Source organism: Carcharodon carcharias, chromosome 9, assembly GCF_017639515.1.
Source record: "Carcharodon carcharias isolate sCarCar2 chromosome 9, sCarCar2.pri, whole genome shotgun sequence".
Classification (NCBI taxonomy): Eukaryota; Metazoa; Chordata; class Chondrichthyes; order Lamniformes; family Lamnidae; genus Carcharodon; species Carcharodon carcharias.
Window position 1 is genome coordinate 87,916,338 of NC_054475.1, and position 22,712 is coordinate 87,939,049.

General features: G+C 42.7%; 1 protein-coding gene and 1 long non-coding RNA gene across 2 annotated transcripts in view; one reads left to right on the top strand and one right to left on the bottom strand.

The window, feature by feature from the left end:
- Positions 1–9,873, bottom strand: part of LOC121282583 — a 72,954-nt gene extending 63,081 nt beyond the window's left edge. Inside the window, exon 1 of the long non-coding RNA XR_005944080.1 lies at positions 9,691–9,873. This is a non-coding gene — a long non-coding RNA (uncharacterized LOC121282583). The remainder of the gene's footprint in view (positions 1–9,690) is intronic.
- Positions 9,874–9,966: 93 nt separating this feature from the next.
- Positions 9,967–22,712, top strand: part of nlgn3a (neuroligin 3a) — a 257,150-nt gene continuing 244,404 nt past the window's right edge. The window contains exon 1 of the mRNA XM_041195469.1: positions 9,967–10,097. The gene's annotated coding sequence lies outside the window, so the exon portion shown is untranslated. The remainder of the gene's footprint in view (positions 10,098–22,712) is intronic.

Here is a 22,712-nt window from a genome sequence, read left to right on the forward strand (position 1 = left end):
TCGGTCAACATCACTGCAACTGCGTACAGTTGACTCAGACCAAATCCAAATCAAAAACAAAAATACCTGGAAAAACTTAGCAGGTCTGGCAGGATCTGCGTATAGGAGCACAATTAACATTTTGAGTCCGAATGACCCTTCAAAAGTACTAAGTAAGAATAGAAGAGAGGTGAAATATAAGTTGGTTTGGGGGGGGGGGCGGGGGAGGTGGAACAAGAAGAGCTGGATAGAGGGCCAGTGATAGGTGGAGATAACCAAAAGATGTCACAGACAAAAAGACAAAGAGGTGTTGAAGGTGGTGATATTATCTAAAGGAATGTGCTAATTAAGGGTAGAAAGCAGGACGAGCAAGGTACAGATAGCCCTAGTGGGTGTAGGGTGGGGGGAAGGGATCGAAATAGGCTAAAAAGTAGAGATAAAACAATGGATGGAAATACACTTAAAAATAATGGAAGTAGGTGGGAAAAGAAAAATCTATATAAATTATTGGAAAAAACAAAAAATCCAAATCCATTCTGAAAGGTTTTTGAATGGCTTTGCTTGTCTAAAATAATGTTTCTAAATCTTTGAGAAATTAGCACCACTGATTGGTGAAAATAAAATGGAAATTAAAGGGCCATTTTTTTTAATCACTGCAGAGTTTGCAGAATGCTCAATGTCCAGATGCTAAGGATAGGAAAAAAAAGAAGCCAAAGTCTGTTACGACGGGTCTCAGCCCCCAATACATTTCCTCAGGATTCCCGGGGTTTTTCCAAACCATTGGACATGGGTTGGCAAACACGGCATTGCTAGGGAATTTTTTTTATTCATTCACGGGATGTGGGCTTCGCTGGCTAGTCCAGCATTTATTTCCCATCCCTAGTTACCCTTGAGAAAGTGGTGGTGAGCTGTCTTCTTGAAACTCTGCAGTCCATCTGGTGTAGGTACACCCACTGTGCTGCTAGGAAGGGAGTTCCAGGATTTTGATCTAGCGACAGTGAAGGAATGGCGATATATTTTCAGGTCAGAATGATGAGTGACTTGGAAGGGAACTTCCAGGTGGTGGTGTTCTCATTGATCTACTGTCCTTGTCCTTCTAGATGGTAGTGGTCGTGGTTTTGGAAGGTGTTTCTATTGAGCCTTGGTGAATTCCTGCACTGTATCTTGTCGAAGGCACATACTGCTGCCACTGTGCATCAGTGGTGAAGGGAGTGAAGGTATGTGGATATGGTGCCAATCAAGCAGGCTGCTTTGTCCTGGATGATGTCAAGCTTCTCGAGTGTTGTGGGAGCTGCACACGTCCAGGCAAGTGGGGGGCATTCCATCAAACTTCTACTTGTGCCTTGTAGATGGTGGACCGGCTTTGTGGAGTCAGGAGGTAGGTTATTCATTGCACGGTTCCTAGCCTCTGACAGTAGCCACAATATTTACATGGCTAGTCCAGTTCAATTTCTGGTCAATGGTAACCCCCAGGATGTTGACAGTGGAGCATTCAGTGATGGTAATGCCATTGAACATCAAGGGATGATGGTTAGATTCTCTCTTGTTGGAGATGGTCATTGCCTGGCACGTGTGGCACGAATGTTACTTGCCACTTGTCAGCCCAAGCCTGGGCATTGTCCAAGTCTTGCTGCATTTGGACATGGACTGCTTCAGTATTTGAGGAGTCATGAGTGGTGCTGAACATTGTATAATCATTAGCAAACATCCCCACTTCTGACCTTATGACGGAAGAAAGGTCATTGTTGAAGCAGCTGAAGATGGTTGGGCTGAGGACGCTACCTAGAGGAATTCCTGTGTTGATGTCTTGGATCTGAGATGACTGACCTCCAACAACCACTACCATCTTCTTCTGTGCGAGGTATGACTCCAGAGAGCAGAGAGCTTTCCCCCTGATTCCCATTGACTCCAGTTTTGCTAGGGCTCCTTGATGCCACACTCGGTCAAATGCAGCCTTGATGTCAAGGGCAGTCACTCTCACCTCAGCTCTTTTGTCCATGTTTGAACCAAGGCTGTAACGATGTCAGGAGCTGAGTGGCCCTGGCTGGTGCCAAACTGGGTGTCAGTGATCAGGCTATTGCTAAGCAAGTGCCCTTGATGGAAGTAATGACCCCTTCCATTTCTTTAATGATGATCGAGAGTAGACTGATGGGGAGGACATTAGCCGGGTTAGATTTGTCCTGCTTTGTGTACAGGACATACCTGGGAAAATTTCCACATAGCTGGGTAGATGCCAGTGTTGTAGCTGCACTGAAACATCTTGGCTAGGGGCGTGGCAGGTTCTGGAGCACAAGTCTTCAGTGCTATTGCTGGAATATTGTCAGGGCCCATAGCCTTTGCACTATCCAGTGCCTTCAGCCATTTCTTGATATCATGTGGAGTGAACTGAATTGGTTGAAGACTGGCATCTGTGATGCTGGGAACCTCCAGAGGTGATCGAGATGGATTATCCAAATGGTACTTCTGGCTGAAGATAGTAGTAAATGCTTCAGCCTTATCTTTTGCATTGATGTGCTGGGCTCCTCAGTCATTGGGGATGGTGATATTTGTGAGGCTCCTCCTCCTCCAGTGAGTTGTTTAATTGTCCACCACCATTCAAGACTGGATGTGGCAAGACTGCAGAGCTTAGATCTGATCCGTTGGTTGCGGGATTGCTTAGCTCTGTCTATCACAACAGTATATACTGCTTACACTGTTTGGCACGCGGTAGTCCTGCATTATAGCTTCACCAGGTTGACACCTAATTTTTAGGTATGCTTGGTGTTGCTCCTGGCATTCCTGTCTGCACTCTTCATTGAACCAGGGTTGATCCCCTGGCTTGATGGTAGTGGTAAAGCGGGGAATTTGCCACGTCATGAGGTTACAGATTGCGTTCGAGTACAATTCTGCTGCTGCCGATGGCCCACAGCAGCTCAAGGATGCCCAGACTTGAGTTGCTGGATCTGTTCAAAGTCTATCCCATTTAGCACGGTGGTGGTGCCATACAACACAATGAAGGTATCCTCAATGTGAAGATGGGACTTTGTCTCCACAATGGCTGTGCCGTGGACACTTCTACCCATACTGTCATGGACAGATGCATTTGTGGCAGGCAGATTGGGCGGATGAGGTCAAGTATGTTTTTCCATCTTGTTGGTTCCCTCAGCACCTGCCGCAGATTCAGCCTAGCAGCTATGTCCTTTAGGACTCAGCCAGCTCGGTTAGTAGTGGTGCTACTGAGTCACTCTTGGTGATGGACATTGAAGTCTCCCACCCAGAGTACATTCTGTGCCATTGCCACCCTCAGTGCTTCCTCTAAGTGGAGTTCAACATGGAGGAGCACTGATTCATCAACTGAGGGAGGGTAGCATGTGATAATCAGCAGGAGGTTTCCTTGCCCATATTTGACCTGATGCCACGAGACTTCATGGGGTTCAGAGTCAATATTGAGGACTCTCAGGACAACTCCCTCATGACTTTATACCACTGTGCCTCTTTCACAGCTGGGTCTGTCCTGCCAGTGGAACAGGACATACCCATGGATGGTGATGGTGGTGGTGATGGGACATTATCTGTAGGGTATGATTCTGTCAGGATAACTATGTCAGGTTGTTGCTTGACTAATCTGAGAGACAGCTCTCCCAATTTTGGCACTAGCCCCCAGAAGTTAGTAAGGAGGACTTTGCAGCGTTGACTGGGATGAGTTTCCTGTTGTCGTTTCCGGTGCCTAGGTTGATGCCGAATGGTCCGTCCTGTTAATTCCTTTTTTGAGACTTTGTAGCGGCTTGCTACGGCTGAGTGACTTGCTAGGCCATTTCAGAGGGCACTTAAGAGTCAACTACAATGCTGCGGGTCTGTAGTCACATGTAGGCCATATCAGGTAAGGGCGGCAGATTTCCTTCCCTAAGGGACATTAGTGAACCAGATGGATTTCCCAACAATCAGCAATGGTTTCATGGTCGTCATTAGACTTTTAATTCCAGATTTTTATTGAATTCAAATTCCACCATCTGCCGTGACGGGATTCAAACCCAGGTCCCCAGAGTATTGACCTGGATCTCTGGATTATTGTATCTGGTGTTTACATAGAGTAAATAGCACAGAAACAAGGAATTAGTCCAACTGATCCATGTCAGTGTCTTTTGCCCCACACTTTTATTCCTCTTTCTCTCATGATCTTATTTAGCTTCCCCTTAAATGCATCAAATGTGTAATTATTGCTAATAGTTACCACTGTATACTTATTTTAATGAAAGCCACTTGAACTCATCATTTTATGGAATAATTTATAGTGAGAATATCTATTCCCCAACACTATTGATTTCTTGAAAGTCTTGCATCTGTCACTTTACACCTGAAACTGAGCTCCCAGTCATTGTTGACTATTTCCCTGAAGCATATGAGAGGGGCCTTTCACTAAACACCCAGAAAGTTAAGGTCCTCTTCCAACCAACTCCCACAGCACAGCATCTCCCCACCATCGATTAAGATCAATGGTGAGATCCTGAAATATATAGACCATTTTCCAAACTTGGGAGCTTCCACTCAATGAAAGCAGACATAGACAATGAAATTCATCATCGCCTCCAATGTGCCAGCTCAGGCTTTGGCTAACTGAGGAAAATAATATGAGGACCAAGATTTCATACCTGAGACTAAGGTTGTGAGTTATCGGACAGCAGTGATTCATGAGCAGCTGGCCATTTAAATCACCAGCTGCCTCCACTGAATTAGCATGTTGGAAGGCCAGGAGTGTGGAATCCGGAGTGTGCAGATTATAACAGGTAAGAGGAGGTCTGAACTTGATGGCTTCTTATGGATAACCAGTGTATCCCTTCGGAGAGGTAAGGTACCCCTTTGGAAAGTGTCCCAGGACACCTTTGGGAGAGGTAAAACACATGTTGGGAGAGTTAAAGCACTCTTTGGGAGAGGTAAGACACCCTCTGGGGCTGTAAAAAGTGGACATGATTATGCACTTTTTATGCACAAAATCATTGAAACTATAAAGCTTTCAAGGAGCTGTCCAGCTGTCAAGGAAATGTTTGGCTATCAAGAAAATGTTAAGGAGCTGTACTATTAGCAAATCTGTCAAAGCTATCCAGGAAGTATCAAACCTTTCAAAGCTGTCAAAGCTATCCAGAAAGTGTCAAAGCTGTCAAGGTATTGTCCAAGGACACTGGGTAAGTTAACATGGAGGCATGGGTTGGCATAAGTTGGCTCTATGTTGGCATGGGGGTGTGGCGAAATGGGGGTAGATAGAGGGGCACAAAGTTGGCATGGGGTGAGGGGCCATGGGGGTGGGTAGAAGGTAACTAAGTTGGCAAAGGGGTGTGGGACCATAGGAGGTGGGTGGGCGAGGGCATGGGTTAGCATAGGTTGGTGTAGATAGGACATAGGCAGTGTGTGAGGGGGTGACAGGTGAAGGATGAGAGCTAGAGGGATGTTTTTGTTTTATTACTTTTTATTTATTTCAACACTGTGCAGGGGCACAGAAGCAAACCTTGCGCCCAGCCCGCCTCTGCACCTGACAACCTGTGGATTCTTTCTGGGGTTGCCCCGTCATCCTCCCCCCCTCCAACCCCCATCACCAGCCCCCCCACCCCCGTCACCCCACAACAAAACATACCACCTGTGGGCAGCCATTTTAAAAGATTAGGTTTGCTGAGCTGGAAAATCTCCTGATTCAGCAAACTGACCCTGGGACGAAAAATTGGGCCTTGGACATCCTACAGCAGGCACCTCAAAGCACTGGAAAAGTACCACCTGTGCCTTCACAAGATCCTCCAAATCCAGTGGCATGAAGGCAGTGCAAAGGCAATGTTCTCTCCCAAGCCAATGTGCCCAGCATTGAGATGTTTTTGTTTCATGTTTGTTTATAGGATGTGGGCGTCGCCAGTCCATCCCCAATTGCCCTTGTTCAGAGGGCATTTAAGACTCACCCACATTGCTGTGGATCTGGAGTCACATGTAGGCCAGACAGCAGATTTCCTTCCCTAATGGATATAAGTGAACCATTTGGGTGTTTATGACAATTGGCAATGGTTTCACAGTCATTATTAAACTTTTTAATTCCAGATTTTTATTGGATTCAAATTCCATCTGCCATGGTGGGATTCAAACCCGGGTCCCCTGAGCATTATGCCTTGGTTTCCAGATTACCGGTCCAGTGACAATACCACTACACCATTGCCTCCCCACGTTGCTTTTACGCCTGACACCAGACTCCTGAAGCAATTGCTCTACTAGGAATTTGGCCATGGCAGGATACTCCCAAGAGGACAATTGCTTTAGGGATCTTGTCAAAGCATCCCTGAAGAAGTTAAACATCCCTGTCATCTCAGGTGAGTCGTTGGCTTGTGACTGACCAAAATGGTGAAGGTTCATTCAGAAAGGCATCAAACACATCGAGAGATTTTGTCAAAAACATAAATAGGTGAAGTTGAGGCATTGAAGAGAGTGCACAAACCTCTCAATGGCTCATCTACCCAAACCTCCCAGTACCACTTGCCCCGCATATGTCCTCATATCATACATTGGATTTACCAGCCATCTTAGAACCCATTGAACTGGAATGGAAGCAAGTTATTCTCAATCCCAAAGGACTACCCAAGAAGAAGAAGGTATCTGAAAGCATTATACTCTAGGGTGCTACACCTCATGGATCATATGCCTACACAGCTAAAATTCATGACTGTCCAAAATGAGGACTGAACCTATTAACTCATCAACAAATATTGAATAGGATCACCAATAGTTTTAAAAACCAACAAGAAATGAATAAAGCATCAGAAAACTGAACAAAAAATTGTTCACGTTACTTTAATAAGCTTCCAATTTTGAATTAGCAAATGGCAGCAGGAAGCAATCATTCCAAAAATATTGGGCAATCAGTATGGGGTGTCAACTTGAACATCCCCAAGCTGAAAACTTCGTGGTAAATTCACAGCATTTATGAAAAAAAACGTTAAAATAATCAGTTTTACAATAAACTGCAAATTTTTAATCTGTGAGGGTTTCTTGTAATCTTTGTAACACCACCTGACTCCAGCTCCTCTGCTGCGAAACCCCTCACCCATGCCTTTGTTACCTCTAGACTTACTATTCCAACCTACTCCTGACTGGCCTCCTATGCTCTACCTTCCATATGATTGAGGTCATCCTAAGCATTGCTGTCCGTGTCCTAATTCGGACTAAGTCTGTTCACTCATCACTCCTGTGCTTACTCTGGTTCCTGCCTTAACTTTAAAATTCTCAACCTTATTTTCAATTCCCTCCATGCTCTCATCCCTCCCTACCTCTGCAATTTCTTCAAGCCCTACAGCCCTCTGAGTTATCTGTGCTCTTCCAAATCTGGTTTCTTGAGCAGCCCCAATTTTAATTGCTCAGTTATTGGTGGCTATCTTCGGCTGTTAAAGTGCTAGGCTCTGGAATTCCCTCCCTAAACCTCTTATAAGTAATGACAAATTGCTGGAAAACATTTTCTCAAAGAACTCTGCTCATGTTTCATTAGCCTGCAAAAGTTCAAAGTAAAGTACCCAAATTAGGTGCTTTACATTTAAAATTCTCATCCATCTGTTCAATTTCCTCTATGAATTCAGCCCCTCTCTATCTCTGCAAGCTCTCTCCAATAACTCAGCAATCAACCAACCTCATTCCAACCAATTTCATCACTCTGCTTAGACCTTAAGTTCTGGAAATCCCTCCCTAAATCTCTCCATCTCTCATCTTTGAAAATGTTCCTTAAAATTACCTCTTTAACCAAACGAATGTTGGTTGGGACACCAAGCAGAATCTTCTGCTCTTCTTCAACTAGGCCCACAGGAAATTTGGCATTCACTAAATTGGTAGTCAGGGCCTTAGTGTAGCAGTTTGTCTAAAATACAGCACCAGCAACAGTCTAGCACTCACTTTGTGCTACACCACAATGCTAGCCTATATTATGTACTCAAGTCTTGGAATGGAGCCATAACTTCTCTTGCTGAGAGGCAGTGAGTTCCACAACTCAGTTAAACAGATAATGGTGGACTAATTCCTGTTTGAGCAGAGAATGGAAAGCAGCAGATTCAAGTAGATCTGGTCTGAGTGGACAGAACTGGGTAGGCAGACAGTTGGCTCTATTTTAGGATGGACTGTGTGATTAAACCTTTTCTGAATGGCTTTTGTACGTGGATCAAGCAAGTTGGGCAGATTACATGGTTTGTGCTTGTTCATATGGTCACTGACACCAGCAAGACCTTTGTAAAAGGAATTGTTGGAGGAAGTAATATTTTTATATTGCTCTTAAAAACAATAAAGAGGATGATTTTCATGGTCTACTCAAAAGACAAGTGATGAAACCCAAGGAACATTTGAGACTGCGGTGTGATTGATACAAATCATTGTTGGGAGCTAATCTTGCACAACTCTGAGGGGTTGGAAACTGCATCAAACCCCTTGGGAGTTATGCTGGTCATGAAATGTATTTTGTAAATACCAAAGCTATTGCAAATGTATTGAGACACCTCAGAGTGCAACATACTGTATGGGAAAAAGTTGAATTTTATTGCACTCTCTGTAATATTCAATATGAATGGTTTTGGAATGTACTTTTACAAATTTTATTAATAAAATATATTTTGGGGGGGAAAAAATGGCCCAGAATTTACTGCCAACATAACAATGTGTTTAACAGTGCACACTGTCATTAACATGTAAATCTCAACCAACTGCAATTTGTGGAGAGGAAGGGACACTCCTCCCTTAGCCTCAGGGAATCAACAGCTCACTGCAAGTTTCATGATGCTGCACTTGCACATTAATTGCCAATTAAACTTGAAACTTGAAGACTTATGATCCTGAAATTCTAATCAACCAGAAAGGTAGCAATTTAAATTGTATAATTGCAATCTTACAGGTAATAAATTGTTGTTAGAGCTTTTTCAAAGTTTACATTTTAAAGATGTTTTGTTTTCTTACTTGTCCTGTCTCATTTTTTCTCTTTTAATCCAATCTTTCGTTTCCTTTCCAATTCTCTTTCTATACCTAATTTGAATATAATTCATCCTATTTCCTTCTCCATTGTTTCGGTTTCTTTTTCACTTGCTGTTCTCCTTGGGGAGGAGAATATTGAGAGGAGATTTGATAGAGGTTTTCAAAATCATGAAGGGTCTGCTCAGAATAGATAGAGAAAAATTGTTCCCATTTGCAGAAGGGTTGAGCACTAAAGGACACTTTGGTGATTGGCAAAAGAAGCAACAGTGACATGAGGAAAATCTTTTTTATGCAGTGCATATTTAGGATCTGGAATGCTCTGCCTGAGAGTGTGGTGGAGGCAGATTCAATCTAGGCCTTCAGAAGAGATTTGGATAATTATCTGAAGCGAAAATAAATGCTGGGCTATGGGCTAAAGGCCAGAGAGTGGGACCATTTGAGTTATTTTTCAAAGGGCTGGCATTTGCAAGATGGGCCTAATGACATCCTTCTAATCCACACCATTCCATGATTCTATAATTCTTAATCTCATTGTTTAAGGAGATGAACTGTTGATTCCATTACTCACGAAGATTCCAGATGCATCTTTAGCAAGCTTGTCCCGCCATTATCCGTTCACACAATTACAGGGCATAAATATGTCGACTTGAAGAGTGAGAGATAAAGTCGACTTAGTGGGACATGCTGCAAGGTGTCCCGTCCCAGCAAACTTTGGGCCAATATTTCTCCAAAACAGTGAGACCCTTCAATCCATTTACTCACGTGCGAACCCTTCCTCTTCCGGCACCTTTGAATCAGTTGGGAAATTGTCTATCTGAATGCATCTTCGAAATTTGGTTTAGGCTGAGTGATGGCGAGGTAGTAACCGGACGCAATTCCCTGCCCAATCTCCCTCTCCCCGGCTAGCTCCTTCACAGGCTGATGAAGATTCAGGTCACGTCGCGCTTTGCTGTGGACGCGCATTGCTCGTTTCCGCGGCACGTTCCTGTGTCTCCCCCCCCCCCACCGCTTGCAGTGAAAGGAGTAGCGGTGGTGGGAGAGGCAGCGGTCGAACCGGTTCGATAGTCCGATCAGAGCGGAGAAAGCGCTCCATCATCCCCGGGACTTGGATATGGAACTGTTGGGGAGTTGCACAGCTTCGGACCATTCCTGATAAGCCTCAGTCCCAGGTAAAAGTCCCCGAGATGGAACGGGAGAAGGAGCTGATGAGAGCGCTAACCGGGGACTCAGCACCCACTGAGGGGCTCTCTCACATTAATTATTCTATATGTTCCGTTATTTAGCTTAGCCTTTCGTCCTGCCTGTCCCGCTGAACCTTTTTCCCGTCTGCTGACATCCACTGCCACCTTTTTGAATATTTCTCCATCTTTATAGGTGTTAAATAACAATATCCCACATTATTCAAACCAAAAACAAATGTTTATCTGAAGGAAATCTGCTCCAGGATTCAGGCGAGAGAGAGGAAAAAAAAACTGATGGTTGATGATCTTTCTATCCTCGTGATGCTGTGTTTTTGATGGAATTGGTACGAAGTCTGGTTTGGTGTTGAATGCAAATAGATTCGAGATTTCCTGCTGCTTAATTAGGTTTTTCTTGTTCCTCAGAGTTTCCTGCTTGTTTTAGTATGATGTTTTATATCTTGATTCTCCTTAATATCGTTTTACATGATTTCTTTAAAATATAAATTAATTAATCATTGTGGACTAGCAGAGGGAAAAAAATCTCCAGGCTAGCTGTTGTCATGGAGATTGAGTCTAGCCAAGTGAGTGTGTTTGTGTGCAAGTTGAAAGCAAAATAACAGGTCTCCATATAAAATTAATAAATGCTTTTTGTTTGATAAACAGAATGTGGAGATCAATAAAGATTGTTAGAATGGAATAAGCATATTGTCCTTTTCTCTCCATGATGTAGACTTTACTCCTGAATATCTCCCCATTACCTTGTTTGTATGCAATTTCCACTTGAGTTGGGTTTGATTTGATGGGTTCCTCCACCTCTTCTGGTTTTACCCGGGTAGGCGTATAATCTGATCGACATATAATGTTGGAGATTTACTGATTATTGTGCAGCCAGCTATTAATTGTCTTCAGTACTGGGTCTGCTACCACCACCACCATCCTTAGTTCCACACAGCACCACCCCGCGCCCCCCCACCCCCGCCTTGTTTCCATACATTGATGCAGGATTTTTTTCCTCTTTTCTCTAAAGTGTTTAGGGTGGTATTTGTGAGCTGTTTTTTCCTATTCGTATTCGGGTCTCGTAGACTGGCTGTAACTGGAATCCCTGCTGCTTTAAACAGATCCCATTCAATAGAAACCGCCAAACATCCAGGCACTGCATCTGAGCAGCTAAATCACTAACCCTTTCAGACCTGAAGGGCCTCTTGTCGCATATTGGGGGATGAGAACAGAAATTTAAAAAGTAGCATTATACCATTCTAAAATCTGCTGTCTGCTTTTCAATGAAAGAAATGTTGCGTCCCTTCGTGTGATACATAAATGTGCTCATCATGTAGGGGTTATATATTTCCGCATATTGTGAGAATTTGAAAAGGATCACTTCTTTCAAAATGTAAGCCTGTATTAGCCTTTTTTACTGACTCATTCAAATAGCATTTTGAAATAAGACATTCCCAGCACTGGACAATTTGTGACCTTTCTCCACCTGATTGTAAGTTGTATTGTTTACAAAGTGTTTGGCTAATGCTCAGTTTGAGGGTATTTGCTTTAATTTTGAAAGTAAAAAGTACTATGAATTCCTAAATAGTCAATTCCCAATTCCATTCATGCCACAGGTATGGGGTTTATTTCATGTCATTTCAACTTTAAGTCCTGAAATGATTTTTGGCTCCAATTTGATATTCAATTGTCAGAACTCAGAATAAAGGGTATAGGTATGGAGGTGACTAAGTACAGGATTATGTGTTATATGTATATTTGAATTAAGATATGTTTGCTGTGCATGTATTGTGTATGTATTTCTAGTGTTTGTGTCCTATATATGCGCTTTTAGTGCCTGATCGCCTGCCTACATAGTTATACCTGTAGACAAATGTTCCTGAATGCTATTTTGCTTTGTTCTCAGTAAATTCTTACCTTTTAAATATCGCACTGAAAGAGGTGTTGTAATTGTACTGTTTGAAACGATGAGAAGATTCAATACAGAGAAGCTATTTCCTCTGGCGGGGAATCCAGAACAAGAGGGCATAATCTAAAAATTAGAACTAGGCCATTCAGGAGTGAAATGAGGATGTGCTTTTTTACACAAAGTGTAATAGAAATCTTGAACTCATTCCCCAAAAGACTGGATGCTAGGTTTATTGAAACTTTCAATACTAAGATCGATAGATTTTTGTTAGATGAGGTTATTAAGGGATATGGATCAAAGGCAGGTAAATGGAGTTGAGATATGAATTAACCTTGATGGAAATGAATGGCAGAATAAGCTCAGGGGCTGAATCACCTACTCCTGTACCTGTATATGCAGAGTTGATGTTTACACCAAGCATAGCCTGTACACAGTTCATTTTTGGGAGGAGGGCCTGAGCTATCCTAAAATGCAATTGCTTCTGCTAATTAAATAATTCTTTAGTCAACAAATGTCACTCAGTTGTCAGGAGATTCAGTCTGCAGCTATCTTGCTGAAAAATTTAATATAAGCACTGCATAGAAAATTGTATCCACTGAAAAGAGGTAGCTGGGTGAGTGACAGCCAATGTTATTTGAATTTTAATCTGCTGGAATTTGATGGAAAAGGAGAAGTCTCACATACACCATGTAGGATGAGGGGGCAGGCATGAACATGTCTGAATTGTGACTGTGAGTGTGGTAAGATCACAACTGGTGGGTTACTCTGATTTTCTTTTTTGAATAGGTGGCAGTAGATGGTATTAACAAGTTGACATTTAAAAAATGATATATCTTCTACGAAATGAAACATGGTGAAGCATTGATTCAGAATGACCTAGAAAGTCCCAGGTTCAATCCCTAGTCTGTGTTGATTTTAGTTGATGACAGGCAGGGTGGCATAAGGGTGTTAGATTTGACTCAGTACCTCTAGAGAGGGGAAAATCAGCCAGCGTTCATCCAGTGACCTCTGCTGGAAAGGGCATGTATATAGACATCAGGTGGGAACAGAATCAGTTCAGCAGTGTAACCCTCCACATTCAAATTATCCACTGAAACTTATCTAGGTTCACACATGCAGAAGTCACATCTGTGACAAATCAGAGTGCATGCATCCATACCATGCCTCAGCAAGAGGTAGTACTTTCAGGGAAGGAGAGGGATTAAAAGGGGAATTGGGGAGAAAATGAGACATGGAGGGCAAGGAGATTTTGCAAATTGCTGATGTTTTTGTTTCTATTTGATTCATTTTTGTGATGTGTGGGTCACTGACAAATCCAGCATTTATTGCCCATCCCTGGTTGTCATTTGAGCAGGTGGTGGTGGGCTCCCTACAACTGAATGGCTTGCTAGGCCATTTCAGAGGGCAGTTAAGAGTTAACCACATTGCTGTGGGTTTGGAGTAACATGTAGGCCAGACCAGGTAAGGAGAGCAGATTTCTTTCCCTGAAGGGCATTAGTGATACAGGTGGGTTTTTACAGCAATTTAGTAGCTTCATGATGATCATTAATGAAACATGTATGATAGCCAATTGTCTCATGTCAGTAACACGGAGATGCTTGGTTTGCAGTTGTTGACTTGACTCTACAAAGCAGCATGATAGAAATGTTCCTCAGAACTTTTCTTTAAGAAATAGATAACATGCCTATGTTATTCCTGTGGTGATCCAGTCTAATTATTTAATTATAATGACTCATTGGGTATATTAAATAAATCAGTGGGTTTATTTTTACACATTACATTCAGAGGAACATCAGCTTCATGTGTTAGCAGGTGTCAAACATTATTTTGAGCTTCGAGTCAGATTTTGCTTATACTTGGACAAAATAAACCTTGTTTGAACCAAATTTAAATAAATGACTGCTTTTACCTCCATTTGTAGTCTCTCTTTGACCAGGTACTCAGCGTCTAACCACCACTGCACTGCACAATGAAAACAGAAAATGCTGGAAATACTTAGGTCGAGCAGCATCTGTGAAAAGATAAACAATATTAATGTATCAGTTTTGTGATCGTTCATTAGCATTCTCTGTTTCTCTTTCAGATTTCCAGCATCACGGTTTTTTGCTTTAGTAATACTGCACATGCTACTTTGAGTTCTAATTCATGCCCCTTTTATTCACAGCACTCCTATTCCCTTCTAGTACTCACTGTACTCTCCTATAGAAACGTAGAACAGCACAGATGGAGACTGCGGGGCTCTTTTGAAGAGCAGTCCAGTTAGTCCCACCCTCCCTCTCTTCCTTCATATCTTTCCAACTTTTTCTCCTTCTAGTATTTATCTAATTTTCTTTTAAAAGCTGCTATTGAATCTGCATTTAGTATGCTATCAGGCAGTGCATTCCAAACCCGAATTGCTCGTTGAGTAAAAAAAGTATTTTCTTGTTATTGCGTCTGTCAATCACCTCAAATTTGTGCCCTCTGGTTATTGACCCTTCAGCCATTGGGAACATCTATCTACATCCTTCGTTATTTTAAATACCTCATAAAATCTGGTCTTAGCGTTCTGTGCTCTAAAGAGAACGGCAGCAGCTTCTCCAGCCTATTTATGTAACTCTAATCCCTTATCCCTGGACTCATACTAATAAATCTCTTCTGTACCTTCTTCAAACATGTGAAGTCCTTCCTAAAGTATGATGCCCAGAATTGGATGCAGTACTCCTGATGGGTTGAAACTATTATTTTATATTGGTTTAGCATATCTTCCAGGCTTTTGCGCTTTATGGGGTGGTGGTCAGGGGAGTTTTGACTTTCTGGTCCATTGTGATCTGGTTGGGGATGGGGTGGTTCAGGTTTCCCTGCGTGCTTTGTCTGATGCCACTGGAAGATTTTCCACCCACGTATCCATCTGATAGTCAGGCAAGAATGGTGGAGAAGAGGCCACAGGACCAAGTATGTCAGATCCCTGATCCCTAAGGGAGAAGGAGCGGTCCAATACTGGAAGCTGGGGTAGTGTGAGAAGTTTGAACCCTGACCCTGATTTTGTGGGGCCCAATCCTGAGGAAGGGTGCTGATCCCCGGGATGGTGTGATGGGGATGTGCCCAGTCCCTGTCCCTGGATGATGGTCTGATCCCTGACTCTGGGGACGTTAGAGGGAGGGTGTCCGGCCCTTGGATGGCGGTCCAGTCCCTGAGCCTGACGGTGCAACACCAAAGGGAGTGGAATAAAAACAAAATGCTGAACATACTCAGGAGGTCAGGCAACATCTGTGGAAAGAGAAACAGAATTAATGTTTCAGGTTGATGACATAATCAAACGCAATCTGACTTTAACAAATCCCTACTAGCTCTTCTTTATTGATGCACGCTTGTCCAAATGGCTGTTAATTTTCCCCAGGATTATTGTATTTAAAACTTTCCCGTGACTGACAAATTTACTATACCAGGGTATTCCCATTGCCCCCTGGCATTTGCACAACCCTAACACATCTCTAAATATTTGCAGTATCTTCCAGTGATCCGAACTTGCAGTTATTCCTCTTATATGCCGTACCCTCCTGTGTTCCCTAGAATTCACAGTATCCCCTGTGACCCTTGTTTGATTGCAATTCTAGCTATTTTGGGCATATAAGATAATCTAATGTTACTTGCTGTACAATTGGTTGTGCCAATTGACAGCATTCTTTTAAAGTTACCATGTATTGTTCAAACAAACTCATGGGAGAATTGATTTTGAGTCCCATAACTGAGTATGGTTATTCAAGAGCTATAACCAAGGAAAAGCTGTTGTAAGGAAGAGATTAGAACAATGGAGATCATAAAAAAGGGGGCTAGTAATAACTAGAGGTTTGTAATAACAAGGATTTGTAATAATGAGTAACAAAGTGAGTTTGTAGTAATGAGAGATTGGTGGAGTTCTGTAATGAGAATGCCTAATAAAGAAGAATGAGCAACCTTATCATGACTTGTAGTAGTAATAATAAAAATAATGGGTTTGTAATAACTAAAATTAGCAAAATAGTTGTTTGTTACAACCATGTAGCCTAAAAGCTCTCCTTGGCCATTAGACTGATGGAATTATATTGTTGCGTGACTTAAGTCTGTTACAAAAAGGCACCTCTGACCTTGGATAATTTTCCAGCCTGATGGTGGCAGAGTGTGACTGTGACAGGCTTTGGAGGCCTGGTTTAATGTCTCAGTTTGAAAATGCTCATCCGTGTATCCAACTTCCTTCATTTCCTGGCTCCTTCTTATATCTGTAACCTTCTCTATTCCTACAACCCCTTGTGAACTTTGTGTTCCTCCAACTCTGACCTTTTGTGCCTTCCCTATTTCCTTTACTTGGCCTTGGTGGCCATGTTCAGCCATCTAGGCCCAATGGTCAAGAATTCATTTCCTAAACTTCTCCGCCCCTCTATCTCTCTTTATCATTTTGTAAGACTCTCTTTAAAACCCACACCTTTGACCAAGCTTTTAGTTACCCTTTCTTCCTAATATACCTTCTTTGTCTTGTTGTTGACCTTTTATGAGATGAAGTTCCTTGGGCAACTTTTCAATATGTGATATAAAATCAAGACTGTGGGCAGAATATTATGGGTAGGAGGTGGTGGTGTGGGTGGGGGAGGGAGGTGGTGGTGCAGAATGCTCACCGCCCCCGAAGCACAATTGGCATGAAGTCAATGTGCTCCATGCCAGCCTGCCCTGCAGCCATAAAGCACTGTGGGTGGGCTTAACAGGGGCAGAGTGGGAATTCCGCCCTCCACTGGGAGTAAGTTGGGAGCTGCTGGATAATCAGGTTGGCCGGCAGCTCCATCAGTCCTGGCAGTGCCAAAAGCGCATTAGTGGGTGCTGCCAGGACTGCAGTGAGGAAGCAGGAAAAGGCCCAATGGATCCTTGGAAACAGGTAAGTCTTGGGCAGGTTGGTGAGGTGGGGGCGGTGTGTTTTAAGGCAGGAGGTGGGTAGAAAGAGGAGGGTGTTCTATCCTTTGGGGGTGTCTGTGTGTCTGTGTGTTGCCCCTAATCCACAAAGGGCAGCCCCAAAGATAGAAACCCCCTTCCTTCCCGCCCTTTGAAGAATTTTTTTTTCAATTGGGCTGCCCACAGTAACTGTTTACTGGTGTGGGCAGAGTGTTATTGGGGTCAGTTGGCTTGATTATCTATTTTAATATGGTGAGAGGGCTGCCGAATTTCTTCCAGACTTGTCGATTTAAAATTCCCTCCTAACTCGCCTCATGGTCTCCACTCTTTGCCCCATTCACAACTTTGCTGCTCGTACCCTGTTGGTAACCTATGTTGGCTTGCAGTCCTCGAATCATTCAAATTAAAAAATCTCATCTTCTTTGTTTAAGTTCGTTCATAGCTGCCCCTTTCCCTGTTTTTTGGTAGCCTGTTCTCACCATACCATACAATGCCTTACTATTGTTATCTCCATCTCTCTCACTCTGAACTTTTGTGGAATTCCCCCTCTGTTTGCCCCACAATTACCAGCCATTCCTACAGCTTTCTATGTCCCATGCTCTAGAATTTCCTCCCCCTCTCCACTTCTCTCTTTTCCTTTTAAAACCCTCTTTAAGACCCAGGTCTGAAATTGAACTTTTATCATCTCTGCTAATATCACTGTGACTCCGTCTGTAGCACACTCAACCCTGAATCACAAGATTCTGGATTCAAATCCTATTCCAGGGCTTGAGTGCAAAAATCAAGGCTGAAGCTCCTGTGCAGTACTGAGGGAATGCTCCACTGACTGGAGGTGCCACCTTTTGGGGAAAGTAAACCAAGGCCCCATTTGCTTGCTTGGGTGAATGTAAAAGTCACTATTTTGAAGACGAGCAAGGGGGTTTATCCCTCATGTCCTGGCCAATATCTATCCCATGATCAATATCACAAAAACAAATTATCTGATCATTATTATGTTGCTGTGGGAGTTTGTGGAGGAGTATTGGCAACCACGTTTTCTACGTTGCAACAGTGACTACACTTCAAAGGTACTTCATTGACTGTAAAGTGCCTTGTAACATCGTTGGTCATGAAAAGCACTATATAAATCCCTAATATTTATTTATTGTGTCCATTTTTGCCTTTATTACTCCTCTAAGAAACGGCTTAGGACATAGCACCTTTACCGTAGAGCAATATAAATTAAGCCATTATTATGTTAAACTGCCCTTGCAGTTAATCCTTTGGTACAACATTGTTCTGGCACAAAGTACAGGAAAAATGTTAAATGATATATTTGCATCATTTTAGTGTTTGCATGGGACCACTCATAATTTCAACGGACATATTCTGCCCATCACTTATAAAGGGAAATCCAAGAAGTGTTGGAGACCAGTGAGGAGCCAGTAGAATGGTTTGATAAAATGCTCCTACCACTAATAGAGTTATACCGTCATGCCAGTGCAATTCTAGTACAACATCTAGATGTTTTAAATTCTGAGTGTCCTGTACCCTGTAGTACTTTTACAAATGGTGTCTCCTTCTTTGGCATGCAATTTCCTTTTGAATGAAAATATTTTTACTGTTGTTCAATTTGACACTTTATTTGGATACAATATTTCTATCCTATCTATGACAGCCCTGAGGATGCCAGTAATCTTGTGTGTGAAAGTGAAAGAGGGTTTGCCAAAAATTCCTTTAAACAACCTTGTGAATTCAACATCTGTCAAAGCTGGTGAGACATGAGTAATTCTAGAGTAGTGGTAGAGGTTAAAATGGACTTGAAAGGTTACTGGTTTCTTTTTTCCTTTTTTTAATTTAAGGAATCACTAATTTGAGCTGTTAAGGATCTTTTCATTTCAAAGGAGCAGTATTTTCCCCTTAATATAAAATAATTTAGCCAAGTTAGGACAGTGAACTGTACAAACACTGATTTCAGTATTAACTGATTTGTTAAATTCTTATAATTGTTTGAATTTGTGTATGGTGTTGCTTTATGATTTAAGAATACTCCCAGTCATAAATGTGTGCAGGGATCTATAGAGTGCATGTGAAGTCTAATATGTTGAGGCATCAGAAGATTTCAAGCTACACTGCTGTAGCTTTGTATTTAATCTGAACACTGCTTACCATATTTACATTTTTGTTAGCTATAAAGTTGAGTTTGAAATTTGCTTTGTGAAAAATGTTATTATAACTAACCTGCTGCCCTGCACAAAATACAGATTTTCTGAATGAACAGTCCAAAATCAGGAACTTGGGGTATTTGATATTGTGAGCTTGAGCACACTAATCCACAGTGCCCACTACAGCTATCTTTAACAGCCTTGACACATTGCCACAGATTTTCTTTGACAGTTTTGTTAAAATCTTTGCTTTAATTGCTGTTTTGCTCTTCTGGTGAGGTGTGAAATGTAAATTGTCTTCATTGAAAGAGAGAGGAGAGCAGAAGATTGGCAATGTTGGGCTGGGCATGTTGAAGGATTATCTCAGCTGTTGAGTGGATACATGATGCTACCAGCCTGACAGTTTGCTTTTCCTTTAATCCCTGCGCCCTGGGTACAGTTTTGGGCTCTGGCTTCTGCTCATGGTAATACTTAAAGTGGATATTTTATAAATTTAAAGGACTCAAAATGCCTCTCAGTGGAAAGTGGGTGCAACCAGCACTTTTCTATAATTAGTTATCCAGTAACAAATTTGCATTTTCAGAAATTGCATGTTTCAGATTGTTTTCCTCTGATTTTGTTAGTGGGACTTTTAATTACACAGATGAACTGTCATTCTTGTTTTTCCTTAAAGGCAGAATTGGAGCTCAGGTTTTTATATTTGTGAGCTCTTCAAGCAGTGTAAAGAGATTTTTTCAGTTACATGTAGCACTCACCAGCCTCTATAATAATATAGCATGTCCACGCCAGCCACAAACTGTGCTGTTTTACAGCTTTAGCATTTGTAACATATAGTTCATTGGCAACTGTTACCTGCACTACTTTGCCCAACTGGTCACTTCTCATATGCTCCTTAACGGTGAGCATTGACAGACCTGATGCTGAACCAGATGCTGTCGTTACCCAACACAAACGATGTATTTTTCATTAGTAGTCACTTCATTTTAATTGGATCAGAAATCTTGGCTGATTTTGCTCTGCCTAGCCCTGGGGTACTTAGACCAATTTCCATACCTCTACTGTTACCTTGACAATGGGCTGTTAGTTTCGCACAGAATGTGGATTCCTGCTCAAAGTTTTGTTTTATGTTGATTTGTAATTATTAACTGCTGCCACTTATTCTTAGGGTACACTTACACACTGACTTTAACCTTGCAGTGAAACTGAAGCTGGAATGCAAACATAGCATTAGTTAAGTGACCTGATTCCTGATTGATCTTGGAATGGTAAATTAACCCCACCATAGCAGATGGATACTTCAAACCTGAATCAATGATCACATTATAAACAAGAACTTCAGCAACTCAGGGTCCAAACTAATCTTTCCTATTGGAAACTTGTTTCGAACATCGTTACTTTTTTGTAGGGAAGTGAGAGTGAGTTTGGAAAACCCAGTGAAAATCAGTCCTCCAAATATGCAGGAAACTCAGAAGTTGTTTGCTCTCTGTTCCCTTGATGACAAGGGGAGACAATGGCGTAGTGGTATCGTCGCTGGGCTAAGAATCCAGAATCCTGGGGACCCGGGTTTGAATCCAGCCACAGCAGGTGATGGAACTTGAATTCAATAAAAAAGTCTGGAACTAGAAGTCTAACGCTTGTTGTAAAAACCCTTCTGGTTCACAGCCTACACAGCGACAGCAATGTGGTTGACTCTCAACGCCCTCTGAACATGCCCAGTTGTAATAAACCGCTACAAAGTCACAAAAAAAAGTAATGAAACCGTATGGATCACCTGGCATCGACCTAGGCACCGGAAATGACACTGCCACTGCAAAGTCCTCCTTAGTAACATCTAGGGGCTAGTGCCAAAGGGAGATCTGTCTCACAGACCAGTCAAGCAACGCCTGACATGGTCAAAAACAGAATTACCTGGAAAAACTCAGCAGGTCTGGAGAAGAAAAGAGTTGACGTTTTGAGTCCTCATGACCCTTCGACAGAACTTGAGTTCGAGTCCAAGAAAGAGTTGAAATATAAGCTGGTTTAAGGTGTGGGGGGGGTGGAAACATCCTCACGGAATCATACCTAACAGATAATGTAAGAACCCACCGGCAGGACAGACCCAGCATGATGGCAGCACAATGGTATATGGTCTGAAGGGAGTTGCCCTGGGAATCCTCAACATCAACTCCAGTCCCCATGAAATCTCATAGCATCAGGTCAAACATGGGCAAGACAATCCGCTGCTGATTACCACATACTGCCCTCCCTCAACTGATGAATCAGTGCTTCTCCATGTTGAATATCACTTGGAGGAAGCACTGAGGGTGACAAGGGCACAGAATGTACTTTGGGTGGGCGGACTTCAATGTCCACCATCAAGAATGGCTCAGTAGCAATACTACTAACTGAACTGGCGGAGTCCTAAAGGACATGGTGGTGAGGGAACCATAAAGAGGGAAAAACATACTTGACCTCATCCCCACCAACCTGCCTGCCAGTATCTGTAGGAGTGACCACCACACAGTCATTGTGATCACAAAGTCACATTGAGCCTACCTTCCATTATGTTGTGTGGCACTACCACATGCTAAATGTGCTAGATTTCGAACAGATCTAGGAACTCCAGACTGGGCATTCCTGAGGCACTGTGGGCCATCAGCAGCAGCAGAATTATACTCGAACACAATGTGTAATCTCATGGCCAGGCATATCCCCCTATCATTACCATCAGCCCTGGTTCAATGAAGGGTGCAAGAGGGCAAGACAGCAGCAACATCAGGCATACCTTAAAATCAGGTGTCAACCCGGTGAAGCTATAACACAGGACTACTTGTGTGCCAAACAGCATAAGCCAACAGTATAGACAGAGATAAGCACTCATACAACCAATGGATCAAATCTAAGTTCTTCAGTCTGCTATGTCTAGTTGTGAATAATGGTGGACAATTAAACAATTCACTGGAGGAGGAGGAGACTCCACAAATATCTCCATCCTCAATGATGGAGGAGCCCAGCACACCAGTGCAAAAGAAAAGACTGAAGCATTTGCTACAAACTGCAGCCAGAAGTGCTGAGTGGATGATACATCTTGGCCTCCTCTAGAGGTCCCCAGCATCATGGATGTCAGTCTTTAGCCAATTCAATTCACTCCACGTGATATCAAAAAATGGCTGAAGGCACTGGATACTGCAAAGGCTATGGGCCCTAACAATATTCTGGCAATAGTACTGAGGACTTGTGCTGTAGAACTCAGGACACCCTTAGCCAAGCTGTTCCAGTATAGCTACAACACTGGCCTCTACCTAGCTATGTGGAAAATTGCCCAAGTATTTCCTGTCCACAAGAAGCAGGACAAATCCAAACTGGTCAATTACTGCCTCATCAGTCTACTCTCCGTCAGCCGTAAAGTAACGGAAGGGGTCATCAAGCAGCACTTGCTTAGCAATAACCTGCTCACTGATGCCCAGTTTGGGTTCTGCCAGGGCCACTCAGCTCCTGATCTCATTACAGCCTTGGTTCAAACATGGACAAAAGAGCTGAACTCCAGAGGTGAGGTTAGAGTGACTGCCCTTGACATCAAGACCGCATTTGACTGAGTGTAGCATCAAGGAGCCCTAGCAAAACTGGAGTCAATGGGACTCCACTGGACGGAGTCATATCTAGCACAAAGGAAGATGG